The following is a 20,507-nucleotide window of genomic DNA, read 5'->3' as shown; positions in this document are numbered from 1 at the left end:
TAATCCACTATGTCCTATAGTGTTTTTCAACATTGTAATGACTATGAGGTGCAGGAAGAACAACCGAAAAGGAAATTGTTTAATTTCCAGTGTAATTTTCTCTCTCAAATTCTTCCCAGATTACTTGGAACTCTGTTACATTTTTCATTCAGTTGATTTTTAACTACTTATGTTATTTTCTCCAGGCAAACATAGCACTGACTGTTAACTGAGGACAGATGTGGTTTTTGCCATCTCTACAGTAATATTCTCTGTGGGTCTAATCCTGCGAGGTACAGTGTTCAGTGGTACTTGGAGGTGCTCAGCACCCTGTGGAAGTGAGCTCTTTATCCATAGTATGCTAAGGAAAGTTTTTTATTGGGCAGCTGTGTTAAATGCTAACAGTTCTCAAAAATCAAATAACCCTATTAAGCTGGCAAAGTCATTTCCCCCAAACACAAGATCCATTACTTTAGCACCTGCTTGTATCCAGGTGTATACAGGGGCACATAATCATGCCCATTGCAAGACTTTGCAAAAAGACTCCATAATCAGTTGTGTAACTGAGTAATATTGGAGAAATACAGTATTTATGGAATGGTGATGGCTAAGAAAGTAGATACATTATGGGTATGCCTACATTATAGCGGCTACAGCAGCAATGGGTTTTTTCCATCAATGTAGTTAATCCACCCCTCTGAGAGGCAGTGTCTAGGGCAACAGAATAATTCTTCCATCAACATAGCTGCATCTACAGTGGGGGTCAGCCTTGTGCAACTTGGTTAGGTCTGTCTAATTTTTCAGAATAGACTAGGCCTATGTTAGTGGCAATACATGGTTGTATATATTATCACTTATTTATTATAATACCCCAAAGCATGCTGGATGCTTCAGAGAACACAGATTTTGGAAGGTTCCACTGAGGTTGTTGGGAGATTTAAAAAGTTTTCTCCTTTTTGACAGCTGCTACTAGTTATAGCAATATTCCCAGTGTTCTCTGGATTTTTCTCTTCTGTGAATTACACAGTTCTTATAGGAGTGTACTTACATTTCAAAGATTAAAATGTTTATTTAATTTTATCCCATGGATATCATTCAAGAGTATGTTGTTGATGATAGAAAGTCTGAGAGACATATAAAATTGCTGAGTTGGATGTATATAAGCTGCTGGTTTTCTACCCTGCAAGTGGCTGCATTTTCATAATGGAAATACTTGGTAAAATTTGATAAGCACTGTAGGATTTTTTGGAGGTAAGGCTGCTGTATCATTTGTTAACTAGTTGTGCTATTAAAACTTTCTTTCTCTTTGAATTTCTGTATTCCTCCCTTTAAATCCATTGACACCACAGCATTTTCTCATAACTGGCTCTCCTGAAATTTAACACTCTGATTTTCCCCCTTCTTGGTTCAGCTTTTATTATAGTTATGAATCTGACTTATTCACTATTACTTAGACACACCACAACTTCTCTAGCTTCTTCATCCAGTCACGTCCAGTCTCTTACTCATACAGTCCTGGTTCAGCAAGGGACTCGGGCACCGGAGTAATCTTATTTTGATCTAAAGTTAGGTATGCTTAAGTACCTTGTTGGATCCAACTCAAAACTCCCCTATGTTATAGATTCTTTCTTTACACAGTGTGGAAAGCAGCTTGCTACACAGCAACCATGCTAACTTACTGGCTTAGTTACACTTGCCACTTTTTTTTTTCCTTTTTCACAAACCAGGCTTATTGTTATCTATTTCTTGCTTCTTTCTGACAAAATTGCCCATCACATTTTCTTTGTAAAAGTATGAAATCCGTGGGTTAGATTCTCATCCCCACTCAGACCCTCTTTCACTGGACAAAAGGGCTGAAGGAGTATAAAGGGTCTCTAAAAGCCCTAGTTCTGGTGGAAGGAAATTCCCCTATGGTTGCTCTAAGGGAGACCACAGGCTATCATCCAAGGATTTCCTCTCGTGCCTTAGTGTTTGGGAACATGCCAATGGTGGGGTGAAGGTGGGAGAGTTGTGCTTCAGTCCCTAAAGCATCCCAGAATTAGGAAGGTACAAAGGTGGCTTCCAGGCAACTTAGCATCCTCACTCCCACCTGGCTGCAAGTACTGTGCCACTCTTCTTAGAGGTGCAGTACAAACACTCATCCTGTGTAATTGCTAGCATGAATTAGGGATGAGACCCAGGCACACCATTCAAAACCAGATGTTCAATCCCAATTCCCCCCTCCCAAAGTTCAGAGCTCAGGTTTTGGTTTAGACTGATCTCTAGTCATACATCGTTTCTCTTTATTAAAGTTCCTCCAGAATCTAAATTACTGCCATTTTTTCCTTTATAAACAGTGCAAAGTCAATTCTTTCCATTTTCTTGAATGTCTATTAAATAGTCTCTGACCCTCAGTATCTTGTGTCTATGTATTTTGACTTCCCTCCGGGGCTAAACTCATCATATCCAAACCTCCTCTATATGCTTAAAGTACTCATTATCCTATTCCTTTTGCAATCTTCCTCTATTTCCACACAATACTCTTTAATAATTGTACAGGAGGGAAATCACAGATAATATACTATATGGCTTATTGTTGAAAAATACAAGAAAATATTAAGGCTGCAGCAAAGGAAGCAGGGCAAATTTCTAATGTGAAAGAGAAAAGCATTTGAAAACCTTAGAAACTGACCAAAAAAATGAAAAATAAGGTTACTTCCAAAGTAGTAAGAATTTCTTTAAAATGATTAGGGCACGTTTTAATTAACATCTGAAGAATTAAATTAAATTAAATTAAAGTAATTTAATTAAGCATCTGAAGAAGTGGGGGGTTTTACACACGAAAGCTTATGCCCAAATAAATCTGTTCGTCTTTAAGGTGCTACCGGACTCCTTGTTGTTTTAATTAAAGTTATTAATGCATTCTATTGGCATTTTATTAATAAAATCCCTAGCATTATATAAGAAATAGTATTTCTGAGAGCATCATTCCCAGAGATACACTCTGGAAATGCACTAGTAAAAGTAACTAGTTTGGACCCTGCGGTACATAATGATCAGCACATGGACTGCTGGAGATGACCTAAACCTTTGCCATTATATTGCATTTGTACATTTCATAGAGTCACAGGCCTTGATTGCTCCCCCGATACCTGTGGGAGATGAAGATTCTGCAAGGATCCTCTCTCAGTTTTCCTAGGATCATTCTTTGACCATGCTGAGGAGTGGGTGGTGGTTATGCACCCTAAGCCCCATGGTTCTGTGCCTCCAAGCTTGCTCTGGTACCCTCCCAACCCCTGCACTCAGGTAAGGCAGCATGGCTCCTTCACACACCACATTCCTGCTGCAGTTAATACAGTCTTCTGCTCATCCTTTTGAGCTAATATTTGACAGTGATCAGATGCTAGATCTCCGGAAGAGCTGAATATCATATAGACATTACTGTATTTCTGGTATTCTTTCCGCCTCATGTTCATTCCCAGCGGCCCAAAGGTCCATTATTGTAAAATGTCACCTTTAACATGACATTCCACTAGGCCGGATCTTAAACTCAAATTGCAAAGAAAACCCCATTTTTTATTTCTTACAAGAACTGCTCCAGATGTTTCACAGTGATTGGAATTCAGTCCATACTATGTACTTGACACCAAGGGCATTTTTTCCTTTCCCCAAATCACCAGTTTTAAAGGGTAAGAATTCTTCTATTTTCATTACTCTCTCTTTTGGTTTTCATGAATTCTCTTTGATCAGAAACTGACAAGCTTCTCTTAATTTTTTTTTCCGTCAAATTCTCTGTGCACCCTTTTGCTGTTTCACATTATCACTGGCTGCTTCAGAAGTGCTAAGAATACTCGTTATAGGAGCACTACCTCACCCAGTACTCTAAGGAGTGAAAAGGTAAGTCTAGCTATGTAACTTTTTCAAGCATTATCTACAGCTTTGATTAGTCTGACCATTATCTTTAAACTGATAGTGAGAGTGGCTGTAAAGTGACCAGCAGGCCTGTAATATGACCACAGAAATTCCACCGAAAAGGCTAAGGACAGGATGCTCTGTACTTCTTAACCAGAAATGTTTAAAAGGGGACTGGGTGGAAAATACATACTAAGCTGATTCTTTTGGCAGAAGTCGAAAAGGAGGACTCAAAATCAGAAAGCACGGTCGATATTACAGTATGTGAATAGCATATGGACAAATGTAATTTAGTCTGGTTCTCAGCTATGACTATGGTGGGAACACTAGAAGAACCTAAATAGAAAAAAAAAAGATAGAATAAAATAATCAATATCACATCTTCAAATCATGCTTAAAGTGTTAAACTAAAAATCAACACTAAGAAAGTCAGTTGCATTTGGGCATTCTTCACAAGAACTATGAGGGGGAGAGAGACCACTGCATAGACATTTCATGATTTCAGATTCAAATTACCCAGTCTCTCCAATTAAGGGTTACGTCAATGTAAGATTAAGCTTTACTGCTTTCAAATATGATTCATCACCTTTTGTGTGTCAAAAATATGCAATACATATATGTTATCAAAGCAGGTAACATATTATACTTTAGATGGAACTCATAATTCTATGGACCTGTTGATATTATTCTATGCAGCATAAAAAACTGTTCAAACACATGTCAAGAAAAGTTACCTGCCCATACAAAATTCTGCTAGTCCGCATGCTTTAGCCCAAAATGTGCCAAATGGAATCTGAAAATGGAAAAACCTGTTTGATAGTTTAAAAACCTATGTGACACACCCAAAAATGTATTTATAAACTAGCTATTAACAAGCTGTCCTTAGAGACATAATAAGAAACTTAAAAACACAAGAGAAATTCTTAAATTACATGATAATCTAGAGAGGCTGTTTCTATAGATAATTTACTCCAATATCATTCAGAATGTCTTTATAGAATAGACTAATAAATCTGTGAGCTAAACACTATATATTTTAAATATTGCTTCCAAAAAAAGCCATTTTCACAATAGCCCAGACTGCAAAGGGAATCATTCCAATCCACTGTGTTAGTTTTCCTACATTTCTGCAAGATTACTCTTAATTAAAGAAATAGGAAACAAAGCAGTAACATTAAAATAATACCGTGAAAGAAATGGTTAAGATTTATTTAAGTCTGCAAATTTAAGAGTTGAAGATGAAATTGTGTCCCTCACCAGCCTGTATGTGTCTGGTTATTGAAGCTCACACAGTATATAGTAACGAACTGCTCAGAGACCACTGCAATCTTTACAGTTACTTACTGCTTAAAGAGACACTGTTACGGGACCTTGAAGATTATTCTTCCCTCTTTCAGTAAAAATATCCTGTCCTACGTGCTATCTTTGTTAGAAATTCTGGCTTCCAGGAATGTGTATGGAACTAAAATTTTGATTTTAAAAATCATTGCACTTAACTTTTTAGGGGGTTCAATGTCCTTTCAGTATTAGAGGTTAGATTTATAAGATAAAACCAGACATTTTTAAGAGTGGCTTGGCATAGCTGTATCCTTTAAAGATGGTATTGACACTGTTGTTTTAAATATTATGGCATCAGTCAATTTAAACAGACACACAGGTCCAAATTTTCAATAGTGTATATAATAAATTGTGTGGGCTCATTTGAACTTATGAAAAATCCGAAATACACGTGTAACTCTTGATGCATATACATATAGACATTTGTTCTTGCACATCTGAGTCTGTTCATGCACATTAAAAAAATTGGCCCTGACTATTGTTTGAACATACTGTAGGTTATTCTATTAAATTCTTAACACTACTTCTCAGTGTGACACTGTTCAATTTCCAGTAGTTCGTGGAAAAGTAAATTCATGAAAGGATTAAGCACTATTACAAGTAATGATGCCCGTGGTCTACAAGAAAGAGTCAATTCCCTTTCTAATGCTTTGTTCTGTAGGGCTTTTCTCCAAGCAGGTAGAAATCTAACGCGTTAGCCCCATAAAGGAATGACATCATTGTGTGTGTCAATATGGCATTTGATTAATAGAAGCCTTTCTGCAGAAATTATTATAGAAATGAGTTTCTTGCTCATTTAGTTGTATTAATAGATTTAACTTTCATTTCAATTTTCCCCCTTCATTCAAAGGATTTTTTGTCTGATTAAAGCTATGCTATTCCTTTGCAGATGGGAACATTGGTGCCATTGACCAGTAACTGAGCTGGTGACAGAAAAGAATATATTTTCTTCATTACCGCATACTCTGTAAGTAATTGGAAGCTGCCATGCAAATTGCACCAACAGGAGTTTCTAACAGAGGATGCTTCTGATGGTTGGAATGGCTATAACTGGAAACTGACTGGGTAATTAAGTAAAAGGGGAATATTATTACGCAGTTGGCTATTCATTTTCTGGCCGTAACCAAGTCAAGCTACCTCATATTTGTGAGCAGACTAGAAGAATTCAGTTTCTCAGTTTTGCCCTCCCAATGAAAAGAGTTTTAGGAACTGAAAATATCTCCACCAGAAATTTAATTTTGGAATCCAGTACTTTATCCTAGCTGTTTACATAGCTTGGAGGAGCAAAGAATGCAGCTGTACAGGACTTGGTTTGTGAGTAGTGCTGTCAATTAATCGCAGTTAACTCATGCAATTAACTCAAAAAATTAATCACGGTTAATTGCAGCTTTAATTGCACTGTTAAACAATAGAATACTAATTGACATTTATTAAATATTTTTGGATGTTTCTCTACATTTTCAAATATATTGATTTCAGTTACAACACAGAATACACAAAGTGTACAGTGCTCACTTTCTATTATTTTTATTACAAATATTTACACTATAAAAATGATAAAAGAAATAGTATTTTTCAATTCATCTCATACAAGTACTGTAGTGCAATCTCTTTATCATGAAAGTGCAACTTACAAATTTAGTTTTGTTACATAACTGCTCTCAAAAACAAAACAATATAAAACTTCAGAGCCTACAAGTCTACTCAGTCCTAGTTCTTGTTTAGCCAATCACTAAGACAAACAAGTTTGTTTACAGGAGATAATGCTGCCTGCTTCTTGTTTACAATATCACCTGAAAGTGAGAACAGGTGTTCACATGGCACTTTTGTAGCCGGCACTGCAAGATATTTATGTGCCAGATACGAATGTTTACCATATGCCCCTTCACGCTTTGGCCATCGTTCCAGAGGACATGGTTCCATCCTGATGATGATTGTTAAAAAAATGCATTAATTAAATTTCTGAATCAACTCCTTGGGGGAGAACTGTATGTTTCCTGCTCTTTTTTACCCACATTCTGACATATATTTCATGTTATGGTAGTCTTAGATGATGACCCAGTACATGTTGTTTGTTTTAAGAACACTTTCACTGCAGATTTAACAAACACAAAGAGAGTACCAAACTGAGATTTCTAAAGATAGCTACAGTACTCAACCCAAGGTCGAAGTGCCTTCAAATCTGAAGTGTCTTCCAAAATCTGAGAGGGATGAGGTTTGAAGCATGCTTTCAGAAGTCTTAAAAGAACAATACTCCGATGTGTAAACTACAGAATCCAAACCACCAAAAAAGAAAATCAACCTTCTGCTAGTGGCAGCTAACACAGATGATGAAAATGAACATGTGTCGGTCCAAACTGCTTTGGATAGTTATCAAGCAGAACCCGTCATCAGCATGATGCATGTCCTCTGGAATGGTGGCTGAAGCATGAAGGGACTATGCATCTTTAGCGCATCTGGCACGTCAATATCTTGCAATGCCAGCTACAGCAGTGCCATTTGAACACGTTCTCACTTTTGGGTGACACTGTAAACCAGAAGCGGGCAGCCTTATCTCCTGCAAATGTAAACAAACTTATTTGAGCAATTGGCTGAACAAGAAGTAGGACTGAGTGGACTTGTAGGTTCTAAAGTTTTACATTGTTTTATTTTTGAATGCAGTTATTTTTTGTACATAGTTCTACATTTATAAGTTCAACTTTCATGATAAAGAGATTGCACTACAGTAGCTGTATTAGGTGAATTGAAAGATACTATTTCTTTTGTTTTTACAGTGTAAATACTTGTAATAAAAATAAATAGAGTGAGCACTGTACACTTTGTATTTTGTGTTGTAATTGAAATCAATATATTTGAAAATGTAGAAAACATCTAAAAATATTTAAATAAATGTTATTCTGTTATTAACAGTACAATTAATTGCAGTTCATTTTTTTAACCGTGTGATTTTTTAAATTGTGATTAATTTTTGTAATCACTTCACAGCCCTATTTGTAAGCCTTTCATCTGTGTAGACTTTGGCCTAACCTGGTTTGGATCACTAGTAAAGTGAATTTGAGGGTCTCATTCTATTCCCTCCATTAGACAAATTGATCTGCATCTCAGAATCAGGCATAATTCAACATGACTAGCCATCCCTTTGGAGGACATGCTCAAAAGTGGAACTATGTAGGTCAAGAAGGATATGGATTAATTGGCAGAAATGTGAGGAAGCTCATACTGTGCCTATTTGTATCATGTTTGATTGTAGCCATTTTTACTAGCATCTGACCTGCCTGAGTCCTCGCATTTAGGGCCAGATTCACCAGTTATGCCTTGGCTACTTTAAACTGCTCTGGTGATGCAAAGCATCCATAAACCTAATTTGACTATCCAGTTAAGGCAAAAGATATCTGCGTTGCTTTGCTTTGCTCAAGTGGCAAAAAGCATTTGGAGTTTACCAGCAATGTGCCCACCTTGGCCCAAATCCTTAAAGGTATTTAGGTGTCCCAGTCCCACTGAAATCAATAGACTCCTAAATTGAGGATCTGGGCTATAGTGTTTATCAAGCTGGCCAAATTGAAGTATGTGGTAGCCACACACAACAGATATTTCTCCAAAACAGTAGGGCCCCCACGTTTGGACAGACCCTTCAATTTCTCTCTTACACACTTTCTAGTAGTGTCAGCAATATGAAAAATAAGATGATTGCATACATCATTTCAAAGGCATATTGGCTTAGGGATATAAAATATCTGTTCTTTCAGTGATTTCCAGATATAGGCATTTGCTTGAACTGAGAACCTATGTGTAGGCTATTTTCATTATTTTCCCTTGTAAGTACAGAAATGCTGGAGAGGCTGGGGCACCTCAGAGTTGATCATAGTCAGTTTTCCTTTTTAAAACATTCAATATTATGTTTGATTTTGGTTTTAGGAAATGAGGCGCCATGTTCTTACAAGAATATTTTTATCTCATGGGACTTTTGTATTGTTTTTGTTATTGCATAGACTAATAAACTCTGGTACCACAGAGCTGCATGTCCGAGTATTATGTTGGTCTTCCTCTTGCAGATAATGGTAATTTGTCATGTTGCTCTATCAGTAGAGAAAAGAAGAAAAGGACTCTAGGGTTTTAAGCGTCCTACTTAGAATTTCATTTCAAATCACTTCCTCAGTTCTAGAGTATATGCATTGTTTATGAGGCTTGTCAAAATTTAATTTAAAATTGCTCCCACCTAATCCACACAAAACTGGTACTCCAATCCCTTACGTATGCCATGCTTTAGAAAGCTCCACAATAAAATATATTATCCACAGTCGCAATTCAGCAACATCTAGTGTACCTAGCTACACATTTCTTTAAATTTTCAGGTGTTCTGTAAAGTTTTGGTTATATTGATAACATCCCTCATTTTAAACACTTCGATATGTCAACATATTTGCACTTTCGAGCTTTGATTGCACATCAGTCTGCAACGGGAATTGGAGTGGTGAGTCCTAGCCCCAGTATTATGGTTTTGAGTAAGCTTCTCATTGCTCATCATTGAGTCAGCTTCTTTTTTAAAGTACATTAATCTCAGAGATGCTTTGCGTCTCAATTTTTCTGTTGCTCCACTGCCTTCATTCATTTAAACACTGATCTCATCTAGACCTTCTTGTTTGACATGGTGTGTGGCTTGTTTGAGAAGGAATTTAATACTGATAAATACAAATAGCACATTGTTCTCTTTAATGCAGAATTTTAATACAAAATTATGGTTTTAATAAACCACTGAAAGTAGCACCTAATATACTAATCCAGCTATCAAAGTAATTTTACAATCTGTTTTCATTGTACATGTCCTTACTGACGCCGTACCCTCAGGATTATTCTGGACTCAAGTAGTTCATCCCTGCTAGCAACCTGTTACTTGTAGGACTGAGTTTTACAACATTTGAAAACTAAGGTGTTATTTTATTTGGAGAGTTGAATAATAAGTGAGTTAAGGGTTCACTGAACAATAACCCTGACCTTCTTTCACATGACTGTACTGTAGCTTTCATGATCCACCACTGACTTCCTGTCATGTCGGGTTTCTAATTAGGCTCACCCCATTTTGGTATTCTCATAAAACGCAGGGACAATAACCCCACAGTGCTCTTGCTTGATGATCCTCTAATTAGAGATAACTATTTTAGGCAGTTTATAGTATTAGTTAATAAGACAGGTGGGAGGAAAGGGAAATGCTGTCTCTTTCACATCACTATGCTCAGAATATACTTCAGCAAACAGCTGGGTTAGTGCATTGATTTTGAGAGTCCTGCCTTCAAAATGCAGCATTTCTGGAAATATCATCCCACCCGGCCTGATCTAAAGCCCTTTGAAGTTAATGGAAGGATTCCTGTTGATTTCAGTGGATGCTGGATCAGGCCCAGTGTCAACCCCTTAGTATTTTTTACACTGCAGTGTCTTCCCCCATTGAAGAGATTAATCATGAAGTGGAGTCAAGTAGTGTTGCACAGAGACATTGGGGATATCTTTGAACACCTCCTCATAAAATAGTGGCCCCCACAAACCTCTTTTCCACTTCATTCAGGGATATGCACATATTTTGGAACAGGTTACTCCATAGAACTGTGCTTACATTGAAGAACCTTGATAGTGCCAAAGACCCGCAAGACCTAAAATTCAACCTGCAAGTTCCACAAATGTATGAAGTTAGTAAAGGTGCATAAAGATAGATAGATAGATATAAAATCAGATATATAAAATGTCCTACACGGTCCCTTGTCTGTGTTTTTATCTTAAAGGCACTAATTCTTCACCAACACCTCATTTAAAAAACCATGTTCTTAGCAGTAGCACTTGAAAGAATTCAGCATCAAAGGAGGCTGTGGAGCCCACAGGTAAGGAACTATAAGTGAAAAGAGCAGGGCTTTTATATATAAACAGAAGCATCAAATGCCTTGAAGGAAAAAGCCACAGGCAAATATCTAATTGAGGTATATAAAGTCCTTAATGAAACAGAAAATGCCAAGTTGAATTAGTATTTTTAGACGATAAGAAATTATGAGACAAGGCATTTGGGAATGCAAATTGAAAAAAAAATGAATTCAGAATAAAGATCACTGGAACCAAGTCCCTCAGAAAACTGTAATGAGTAGAATTTCTAAGTGAACAAGATTGCCAAGACGGACACAATGGGGGTCACTGAAGGAACACTTAGAAATGATATGGGGCAGGAGCACACAGTGGAAGGAGGGTCACATGAAATTAACTTCTGTTATTTCCATGAAAATTATGGCATACCCAAGTACGGCAGTGTGCATTTGAGCTTATGGTTACCTAAGGAGCTGCATCCCCATACTGGGGTCCTCACTGATCAGCACACTGAATATGGGGCTGTAATAAATACAACTGAAGATCTTGTGGTTTAAATTTAGATGTCATTGTTTCATGTATGTGAAGAAAATAGCCCTCCGATCTAGGGTGTGGCTAGATTTCAAGCTGGACAAGTAATTCCTAGCTCAAGGAGATATAGCCACGCTAGCTCAGATCAAGCTAGCATGCTAAAAGTGTAAGTGTAGCCATGGCAGCGCGAGCTGCAGAAGGGGCTAGCTTCCCCAAATACATATGCATTCAAAACACTAGGTATGTATACAAGGTAGCTAGCCAGCCCTATTGCTGCAGCCACACTTGTACTTTTAGCACGCTCAGTCGATCAGAGCTAATGCGGGTACATCTCCTTGAACTGGAAATTAATTCTCCCACTCCAGTGAAGACATACCCTTAGAGAGTAATTTTTCTCTAGTCTGTAGTATGTATTATAGATTGTGCTAGTAGCATCACCAATTCTTAAGGTTGCTGACACTTCCCATTAAAAGACCCTGTTTTCAGGGGCTTATAACTTTGTGAGATTTTAACAGTTTGGACTGTAATTTTATATATTGAGTGTTGCCTCAGGCTAAATGAATTTGGGGGGGGGGGCGGGGGGGGGGGAATCAGCCCAAATTGTTCAGCCATTCCTGAGAACAAGACTAGGAGAAAACACTTTGTTTTGCCCACATTAAAAAATTCTCATAGCTTTTTCTTTGAAAAGCTCTCACACCTCCATGCTTTGAAACACGGACTTGAAATTTGGCAGAGTGGCCTATGTATCAGGGATGTGCCTCTGAAAAGTTCACCCACACATTTGGCCAAGCGATAAGGCTCTGAAAAACTGAAGTTCACACATGCTCAGTAGAGACATCTTTGCTTTTTTTTAAGTTAATTTTTTAAGCCAAGGTGGAAAAGGACTGGGCAGGGAACAGTTGGAAGGGACATGGCAGAAGGAGTTAAACTTGGGGCAAGAAGAGTCTGTGACCACTACTGCACCCTCCCATTCAGATCATGGAATGGAAGCAATATTGTTGAGTCTTACCCTTCATCTGCAATATAATTAGACTGTATCATAATACATGTACAAAAAGGGGGCCCAAATTAAAGTGGCACAGGCAACCTTAATTCTGGCATTTTCTATCTCCTGAGTTGACTTCACAACCTTAATAGTGTTATTTTAATGTAGTTTTTGTGTGTATGTGTACAATATTACTATCCATTTGTATTTGTCCTGTGGTACAAAATCAAGTTTTCACCCAGAGGCAGTGTGATGTCACCTGCATCTTCACAGGTAACATGACGACAGTGCACAACTGCAATGCATGAGGACTCCCAAAATAAATTCAGGCCTTGTTAAACAACAGTTAGCAACTACATACCATTGAATAGTCCTGGGCTAGGGTTGTAGAATGCAAAACAGACCTGTGAAAATTGGGACTGCCCTGAAAATTTCAGGACAAGTGATAACCAGTGGTGAACTGGAGCCAGTTCACACCGGTTCGCTAGAACTGGTGGTTAAATTTAGAAGCCCTTTTAGAACTGGTTGTTGAGCAAGGGACAACCGGTTCTAAAAGGGCTTCTAAGTTTAACCGGCCAAAAGTGGCGCCCACCGGCAGAGCACCCACCGGCAGCTCCCCGCTCCAGCTCACCTCCATTCCACCTCCAGGTCCTCCCCTGAACGCACCGCCCCTTCTGCTTCTCCGCCCCCCTCCCCCCGGCTTCCCACGAATCAGCTGTTCGCGCGGGAAGCTGGGGCAGGCTGAGAAGCAGGCCACGGCTTCCTGCTCAGGCCCAGGGAGGCGGAGCGGAGGGGAGCTGGGGCGGGAGGGGTGCGAGGAGGGCTGCCCGCGCCACAGCAGGTAACCCCGGCGGGGGGGCCGTGCAGGGGAACCGCTTCCCACCCCAGCTCACCTCCGCCTCCCTCGGCCTGAGTGTGAAGCCACCGCCTGCTTCTCAGCCCTCCCAGGCTTCCTGCCGAACAGCTGAGTCGTGGGAAGGGGGGGTGGAGAAGGAGAGCGGGGCGGCGCATTCAGCGGAGGAGGCGGAGCGGAGGTGAGGTGATCTGGGGCCGGGCGCGGGGCGGAGAGCTGCCGGTGGGGGCTCTGCACCCACCAAATTTTCCCCGTGGGTGCTCCAGCCCCGGAGTACCCAGGGAGTCACCCCCTTAAGGTGCCACTTTTGACGTGATCAGTGGGGGAGCGGCCACTCCCCCTGCTCCCCCCTAGCTGCGCTCCCCCACCCCTAGGAGCCAGAGGGACCTGCCAGATGCTTCCTGGGAGCTGCCCCAGGTAAGCACTGCCGGAACTCCACACCTCGCCCCCGGCAGATTCCTCTGGCTCGTAGGGGTGGGGTGGGCACCCACGAAACACTCCTGCCTGGTTCTGGGGGCGGACGGGGACAGGGGCGGGGGGTGGATGGGGCAGAGGTTTTGGGGGGGGGGCATCAAGGAACACAGGGGATTGGATGGGGCAGGAGTCCCAGGGGGCAGGGGTGAGCAATGACCCCCTCGTGGGGTGAGGAGGGAACCCGTTGTTAAGATTTTGGCAGCTCATCACTGGTGGTAACCCTAGTAGGAGTTAACCCCTAGGAGACCTGAGGTTGTTTAAGACTCGAGATTAGAGCTGCGTCAAATTTTTCCTCTGAAACTTTTTTCTAGAAAAAAAAATGCAGACAAGGTAATAGAGCTTTCCAAGACTATTATACCCTGTAGGGAAAATAATTCCTTGTTCTTAGAGAATGAGGTTGGGGGGGTTGCTTTGTTTTTTAATAATTACAAAAGGATAATCTAACTTTATAAGTAAAATAAACACCTTATGATCACAGCCAGGATTCTTTTTGGTGACTCAAACCCACATGATTTGTTCTCCCTGTTGAGGAATTAAACTCTGTGTCTAGAAAATCACTCTTACAGCGATTTAATATTGCAGAGTGTTCAGGAAATGGCCTCTTTTAATTTAATGTTTAGACATGTATGCCAACAGCAGTTTAGTTTTAGACATCATAATATCCTCAGTATCAGATAGCATGGTGGGGATTTCCATTCTTCATCTGGGAAAATCCAAAATAAAATGCAAAAGTTTCACTTTTTCATACGGTGCCAAAGCTTTATAAACAGTGTTTTTGAAGAAATGTTATCAGCATGGTTCTGTATCCTTAATCATTTATCTAGTAAATAGTTTACCAGTCTAGTAAAAACTCAGAGAGACAATGGGAAATGTCCAAAGGCAAAGGTCTTTGGATTCAAAACTTCTACATATTTCATTCATGCATTAACAACTCAGAAGGATCATTTGATCAAAAATCAGTTATGAACAGTGAGCAAACAGAGGCTGAGCCATGCAGCTTGCCATAAAATGGCTGACACTCATTTTTCTACTGATTTTAATGGAGGGTCTTTTGGAACACTGTCTTGTGTTATATGACACATGCTTATTCAAGCACAAAAGAAAACGAGGACTCAATCACAAGGCTCAGCACAATTCAAAGATTCTGGAACTGCTTCTCTGTTGCAGTAAGGAGCCTTTATATCGCTCTGGTAGCGTGAAGGGCGCAAAAATGGTCTGTGGGAGGGTCCCTCTTTGTAAATCCTCTCTGGTGTAGCACTATTAGAGCTGCTGCCATCCACTGTCCTTGGTGTGAAGGGGCAAGTTGGGGGCACGGCAAGAACACCCGGTGATAAAGCTATTCTCTGTGTGTCGCGGCCCACCGGGGTTAGAGTAGACCTGAGGCTCTTCTAACCTACATTGGTGGTTGTGCACCAGCCCCAAATGTCCCCAGACCACAGGAAGCACAAAGATGTTTCAAACCCAACTTTGCCTCCCTGCTGACCTCTATTCAGGGTCTTAGCCATGGAGGGACTGAGGACTGGGGCCTCTGTTTCCTAGGCCCTAGTTTATCATTTAAATTGATTATTCTGATGCTGACAATGGTTACAACTTCCCTTTGTAGGTAGCTGGTAAATTCACCCGGAAAGGGACTTTTAAAGATTTGTGTAATATTGGAATAAATGTCCATATAAGCTATAAAACATTTCCAATAATAAAGACATTTTATTATTGGAACCCAGACCCTCTTAAGATTGAATCTTGGCTCTGACTTTTCAGACGTGTGTACTGGTGACCTGCAGTTCCCACTGATTTCAGTTGAAAATGTGGGAGCTCAGCATCCTTGAGAACCAGACCCAACATCTTTGTCCTATGCCCTTCAGCTCAACATGCATTGAAGGTATGCGGGTATCCTATAAAGCCGGAAAGCCCAGTTAAAGCCAAGAGAGATGGAGAACTAGCAATACATCTGCCAACCATCACCCTGATCACTTTGCTTGGGTGCTGTGTCCCATTTCCCCCTCACCTTTCATCTGCTTTGTATCTTTCAGAACATAGGTTCTTCGAAGCAGGGTCTTTCTATATGTATATATAGCACCTAGCAGATTTTGGTTAATGAGGATTATAAGGAGAGTAGTTGCACAGGATAGAACTCAGGAGTCATTATATCGAACTATTTTATCAGTACAGCACCAATTGTTAGGGAGTATTGTTATTCTTACAGGTTTTGTTTTGTTTTTTCGGGTGACATCTGCTTTATTGGGTGAGGTGTGGCATTTAGGAGTTAGCATTGGGGCCCTTCTTCTTGCCAAAGCCCCGATTGTACTGCATGTGTCTCTCGGCACGGCCAGTCTCCTCCTCCTCCTTGTCTTGCTTGGCAACCTTGGGAGTCTGGCCTCTCACCTTCTCAGCACAAGCCAGGGAGCCATGGACCTTACCATCCAGCATGCGAGCAGCCACCTCCAGGGTTGTAAACTCGCTGATGCCACATTGCCCAATGAGAGATTTGTCCTCCAAGGGAGTTCCACCCAAGAGAACGACCTGATTCTCAGGTGCCATGCCCTCCAGGGAATCAATGTGAGCCTTAATGTGAGCTACTGTTTCCTGTCCAGACACCTAGGGTGTGCAGCTTCTGAGCACGGATGAACAGCTGCATGGTTCCCGCTATGCACGAGACGCCACCCCCATACAACGTCACAGAAAGTGCTTTTAAAAATACTGTAATCTTCCACAATAACAGTCTAACACAACAATACGCTGTCATAGGACAATATTTGAGAATAGCACAGAGTCACTTTCCTCTCATGCTGATTAAGGTAATTTATTAAAATAAGTAAGCAATATTATCCCTAAACCTAGTCTGTCTCCCTCTGCTTCACTGCAGAGTTTCTGTTAGCACTTCTCCCAAACCCTCTTCTGCCTAGATTCCTGCTATAAAGAAATGGTACTCATCTTCACAAGTAGTGTTTGAGTTATTACTATTGTAATATAGATGCATTGTTGCTAACACACAGGGCTGGGCATCAGAATTGTATTGTATTCAAGGCCTAAAATTCACTGTGTGAATTCAGATGAGTCACTTAAAACTACCTGTCTCACAAATACCATCACAATTTCACAGTCTGCCAAACTCAAGCCCATAAATATTCCATTTTAATTTATCATTTTGGGACAGGGATGCTCCAGAGGGTTGGTGATTTTCCTAAAAAAATTGTTTATCCAACACTAATCTCCACCAAACTAAAACCTATTTCTTGTACCTCACTTGTATCTCACTGCAATCTTGTCTTATTCACTGTCAATCTAACAGCTGATTGTGCCATCAATAAAAGAGAGGACTTATTTACCACAGGACATGGTTAGGTTTATTTGATATAAAACTCTGCCCATTCCCTGATTGATCAGTGTCACAACAAACCATGAAAGTGAGGAGATGGGAATGATTTATTGCTACAGCTGTCAATAAAATGGGGATATAGATTTTAAAGCTCCTGTAATTTGATTTTATTAAATTTATACACACACACATATATATTACAACTAAAGGAGACTGTTTAGCATATATGCCTATTGACTGTCATATACACAGCTCTACCTGTTTGTGCTAACCAAAACCCAATTTACTTGGATAAGGGCAGAGGGAGTTCATTATTTTTGTATTTAGAAACATTTCTGCAACTTCAGTTTATGAGATATACACACTCAGTTTCTGATTTGATGGTATATGCAGTATGGACCCCAGTTTTAATGCTGAATGACACAGGAGGAGGTCTTTGCACTGACAAACTAATTGTGTATGCAGTTGTATTATTGTTTATTGTTTCTATTGTGGCAGCACCTGAGGATTTTAATCAAGTGTTAAGGCCCCATACTTTGGTATAGCATTTACTGTGGACATCACATACACCATTAATGTAACTGAATACTGTACATGGCTTCAGTTTCATCCAGTGTCCTGAGATTTCTCTTCTGGCCCTAATAGGACGATAGTTCCTGTATTACATTTTCAACAGTGCAAATTGTATGTTGTGCCTGCACTCTTGTGTGGAAGAAAATATAAATTGACTCTCATTTTATAGCCCCTTTGCACTTTCAGGGATCTGTAAAGTAGTCTTAGAATAAATACGCCCTCAGCCTCTCCATTTCATTCAGTGGTGTTTTTACACTTTCATAGCATCCAACAATCAATAGTGTCACTCATGGATTTAACAGTACTGTTTTCTTTTCCCCAAGTGCCAATGCTCTGACTTCCTTTTAGTGTTGAACGTTGTTGCATGGTGTGTATTTTATATAAAAGTCACTCGAAGAAGGAGCCATTAGGTGGGTGATCTGTCAAAATGCAGTTGTGTAATGTAAGCAAATTGGTGTTCTGACTGATTTTAACATCTAGCTATACAATGTCACCAGGATATAATTCTTCTTTCCATACAACCTGTTCAGCTTCCTAGAATCATTGCGCTGAGTTTTTAATGCTCAATTCAAATCCAGTTAGCCTCATCTCACTTGGCCAGGTCTTATACCCAGGTAGCTCCACTGTTTTCTGTCAGCTCACTCCTGAAGTAAATGAGATCAGAACCTGTCCCTAATCATTCAATCAGCAATCAGAATCAATGTTTACCTATTAATTAGAAAAATCACCTTATCTAAATAAGGATACTGTTGTGACTAAGGGTACTTTTGTCCAAAATAATAAGGTGTACAACGAATAGGGGTCTGCACTTATGAAGGAGAAGGCAGCAGAATTGGTCAGGAAGGTTTGCCGGGCTTGTAACAGGGAAGAAAGAGACGAATGAACCACAAGCCGCCTCCTATCACCCGCTGTCTGTGTGTCCTATTTATAGTGTTCACCACTGTAGTATATAACTAATAACCCCTATCTTCAGAAGGGCAAGAGATACATTCAGCCACCTTCCAATGCCCTTGCTATCTGTTGTTGCTTCCTCCCCAAACCTCTGATTCTGCTACTTCCAGAAGGGGAGTAAATTACAGGATGTAATCTCTCCAATTGCCTTCCCTGTAGCAAGCCAGGTGTTTGTTTCTGAGTGACCGTTTCTTGCATAGCCACAAGGGTACTGTGATATGCTTTGGGATACAATGTTACTGTCATAGTAAACTCAAGTATTTAACAAAAGTTTGCCTAGTATTTGTATTTTCCAAGGTAAATATCAGCAAATTACAGAAATACAATATATGGTCCTGTTACTCAGTGCCTGCCTAAAGCAGTATTGGAATCTGATTTTTGCATGGTGCCTTTCATACTGGTATTCAAGCAGTTTGCAGTGGAGTAAACTGATGTAGTGACTGTGTAGGCAGAAGCAGCTGCCATAAGGCTGTTAACAGACTCTGCTTTACCCAAGAAGGAACTGTACCCCATTGCACCCTTATTCTTTTTCAGAAAGGGCAATAAATTGTTCAAGCTGGACAGTCAGAAAGACCTTTGTTCATCCATTCATCCAAAAGATGGAGAGCGCTTGAAAAAAATGAAGCACTCTAGAACTCAGCTTATAGGAAGGAATGACTTAACATTTGTACCTGCTTTTACCCTAGAAACCGATACTGGCAAAAGTGTATAAACTCAATGATACGAGATGATGCCAAATGACAGAGTGCTGTCGTCTGAGCAATGCTATCCCAACTGCTTACGTCATAAACCATGACAAACAGTCCAAAGGTTTCCTTCTAGGTCAAAAACATCTACCAAGGCACTTCTATGCCCCTCTCACCCCATAGGATCTGAAAGCCTCTCAGACATGAATGAATCACAACAGCTCTGAGAATGGAAATTGAAGTAGAGAGAGAGATCAATGGACTTTCTCACAATCACATAGGAAGTTTGAGAATTGAACCCAGATCTTCCAAGGCCCACTACATTATCTTAACCACAAGACCAGCCTCTTTTTAAGTGCTTTGACCAAACATACTTCAAACAGTGTAGGTCAGTGAATTATCAATTTGAATATATATATATATTTTTATATATATATATATATATATATATATATATATATATATATATACATATATATATATATATATCCACATAACAAAGCCATGGGAAAACAAAATGATGAATGAAAGAAAATATGTATCCATTATTTTCCCACCTTGCACAAGGTGGTGACTATGACAGGAAGATGATTTTTTTTTTCAAGGGCCTAATTCTGAAGTCTTTAGAACTGCACATACAGTTGAGGGCAGATTTTGGTACAGGGCATCTATTTTGAATGTCTGATCATCCTAAAGGAAAGAGGACTTGTTGATTTTTGTAGCTCCCCACCAAGGAACACTAGCTTTCAGCTAACGTATGAAAGAATTCTCATTGGTAATTAAAAGAACGGTGAGTGGCAGCAATATTTTAAGAATGGGCTCACGAAAGGACAAGAATTCCCTTTAGACTTGGAGACACTCTGATTGACAGGATTTATCTGCAGACAGGAGGGGTGAGGGAGTAGCATATTTCTTTACTTTCCCATTTAACAGAAAAGGTCTCCTGTAACCATTATCAAGAGACGAGGCAATGCATTTATACTAAGGTTGTCTCTCGTGGAAATGCATATTTGCTCCTAACCCTACAGATCGGATAAGCACAGGCTCACAACTTGTGTCATTTGAAGAAAGGGGAGCTCATATGGAGGG

General features: G+C 39.9%; 1 protein-coding gene and 1 pseudogene across 1 annotated transcript in view; one reads left to right on the top strand and one right to left on the bottom strand.

The window, feature by feature from the left end:
• IMPG1 (interphotoreceptor matrix proteoglycan 1) overlaps positions 1-20,507 on the top strand; it is an 80,931-nt gene that overhangs the window by 48,925 nt on the left and 11,499 nt on the right. The gene's annotated exons all lie outside the window — the stretch shown is intronic.
• On the bottom strand, positions 16,114-16,527 carry LOC102943482 (annotated as a pseudogene).

This window comes from Chelonia mydas, chromosome 3, assembly GCF_015237465.2.
Source record: "Chelonia mydas isolate rCheMyd1 chromosome 3, rCheMyd1.pri.v2, whole genome shotgun sequence".
Classification (NCBI taxonomy): Eukaryota; Metazoa; Chordata; order Testudines; family Cheloniidae; genus Chelonia; species Chelonia mydas.
The sequence above is the reverse complement of the archived record's forward strand: the minus strand, read 5'-3'. Positions and strand labels throughout refer to the sequence as shown.